This window comes from Penaeus vannamei, chromosome 4 (assembly GCF_042767895.1).
Source record: "Penaeus vannamei isolate JL-2024 chromosome 4, ASM4276789v1, whole genome shotgun sequence".
NCBI lineage: Eukaryota > Metazoa > Arthropoda > Malacostraca > Decapoda > Penaeidae > Penaeus > Penaeus vannamei.
Window position 1 is genome coordinate 8,628,666 of NC_091552.1, and position 2,500 is coordinate 8,631,165.

At 39.4% G+C, this 2,500-nt stretch overlaps 1 protein-coding gene across 1 annotated transcript in view; it reads left to right on the forward strand.

Moving 5' to 3' along the window:
- LOC113830559 (5-hydroxytryptamine receptor) overlaps positions 1 to 2,500 on the forward strand; it is a 590,145-nt gene that overhangs the window by 70,147 nt on the left and 517,498 nt on the right. The window lies entirely within an intron of this gene.

Consider the following 2,500-nt stretch of genomic DNA (forward strand, 5'->3'; position numbering starts at 1 on the left):
TGGCAAGATAAGTATGTGAATGTGTAAGTATTGTTAGCAGGATAAGTGTGTGAATGTGTAAGTATTGTTGGCAGGATAAGTGTGTGAACGTGAAAGTATTGTTGGCAGGATAAGTGTGTGAATGTGTAAGTATTGTTGGCAGGATACGTGTGTGAATGTGTAAGTATTGTTGGCAGGATAAGTGTGTGTAGATGTGTACAAGTATTGTTGGCAGGGTAAGTGTGTGAATGTGTAAGTATTGTTGGCAGGAGAAGTGTGTGAATGTGTAAGTATTGTTGGCTTGGAGGGTAAGTGTGTGTGAATGTGTAAGTATTGTTGGCAGGATAAGTGTGTGAATGTGTAGAGAGAAATATTGTTGGCAGGAGTAAGTGTGTGAATGTGGTAAAAGTATTGTTAGCCAGGATAAGTGTGTGAATGTGTACAAGTATTGTTGGCAGGATAAGTGTGTGAATTTGTGTATAAGTATTGTTGGCAGGATAAGGTGTGTTGAATGTGTAAGTATTGTTGGCAGGATAAGTGTGTGAATGTGTAGTAAGTATTGCTTATTCTGGCAGGATAAGTGTGTGAATGTGTGTAAGTATTGTTGGCTTGGGGTAAGTGTGTGAATATGTATGTAAGTATTGTTGGCAGGATAAGTGTGTGAATGTGTAAGTATTGTTGGCAAGGATAAGTGTGTGATATTAGTGTAAGTATTGTTGGCAGGATAAGTGTGTGAATGTGTAAGTATTGTTGGCAGGATAAATAGTGTGTGAATGTGTGTGAGTATTTTGTTGGCAGAGATGTAAGTGTGTGAATGTGTAAAAGAAGTAAATATGTTGGCAGGATAAGTGTGTGAATGTGTAAGTATTGTTGGCAGGATAAGTGTGTGAATGTGTAAGTAATGTTGGCAGGGTAAGTGTGTGAATGTGTAAGTATTGTTGGCAGGATAAGTGTGTGAATGTGTAAGTATTATGTCTTCTGGATTGCGTCAACGTTAGTATGGCCTGGAGAGTCGAGCGGAGTGTCATTTCGGAGCTTCCTTGCGTAAGTATGAGGGTACGTAAGTATGTCAGAATGTAAGTATGAATGTAATGTAAATGTGAGTATGAAAGTATTGTTAGTGGAAGTATGAGTCATGTAAGTGTATGAAAGTAATGTAAGTGTAAGTATGAGAGTCTTATAAGTGTAAGTTTTAGAATCATGTAAGTGTAAGTATGAAAGTTATGTGTGTAAGTTTGAGAAGCATGCAGGTGTTACTATGAAAGTCATGTAAGTGTAAGTTGAGAAGCATGCAAATGTAAGTATGAAAGTCATGTAAATATAAGTAGAAAAGTTACGTAAGTTCAAGTATGAAAGTCACGTAAGTATAAGTATAAAAGTCACGTGTGAGAGCATGGAAGTATGAACATATGAAACCCGGGTAAGAGTAAAAAAATAATAATAAAAAAAATAATAATAATAGATAAAAAGTAAAAGTATAAAAAAAACATTTAAATGTAAGTATGAATAAGTATGAAAGTCACATAAGTATTTGATTAAGAGAATGGGAAATGAAAGTGGAATTCGTGACCCCCCCCCCCCCCGCAGTTACTGAGGTATTATGGCTCAGTTTATTAAATCGGGAAATTTGGAAACATCACGAATCCCACGAATGTAAACAAGGGAGAGGAAAGAGTAAAAAATAAAATAGAGGAAGAAACTGAGGGATTAAAGTGTGAATGAAAGGAGGGAACTAATAGTTGGAGTTTGGGAAGTAATTGTTCAGTTTTTTCCTTTTTTTCTTTTTTCTTTTTTTTTCTTTCTCTTGTCGGTTGTTAGATCTCTCTCGTTTTGTATTATCTCTCTCTCTCTCACTCCCTCTCCCTCTCCCTCCCCCTCCCCTCTCCCTCCCCCTCCCCTCTCCTTCCTCTTCTCTCTCTCTCTCCCTCTCCTCTCTCTCTCTCTATCTCTTTCCCTCTCCCTCCCCTCTCTTTCTTCTTCGCTCTCTCTCTCCCTCTCCTCTCTCTCTCTGTCTTTTTCCCTCTCTTTCCTCTTCTCTCTCCCTCCCTTCCTTCCTCGCCCAAATCTCTCAACTATACGACGCAGTACCAAGAACCCCCTAAAAAAAAAAAAAAAAAAAAAAAAAAAAAAGGTCAAACAAAGGCTTGTTAACTGGCCCTTAGGAGCTCCAACAAGTGGAATGATGCGATTTGGTTCAGTTTGTGTCTCCTCCGGTGTGCATTTGTTCTCTCTCTCCCTTACCCCCCTTTTTTTAACTTTTTTTTTTTTTTTTTTTTTGAGAGAGAATGGGTGGGGGCAGAGAGGGTCTCGTTCTGCTTTTTTTTTTTTTGAGGGGGGGGGGTCGGTCTTCTTCCTTCCCCCTTCCCCCTCTTTTTTAACTTTTTTTTTGGGGGGGGGGAGTGGATGGGGGTAGGAGGGTCTCGTTCTGTTTTTTTCTTTTTAGCAGGGGAGAGGGTCTCGGCCTGGCTGAGCGACTTCAACCTTGGGCTTTAATGTCGGTCGTCCTCGAAGTCTTGGAGTC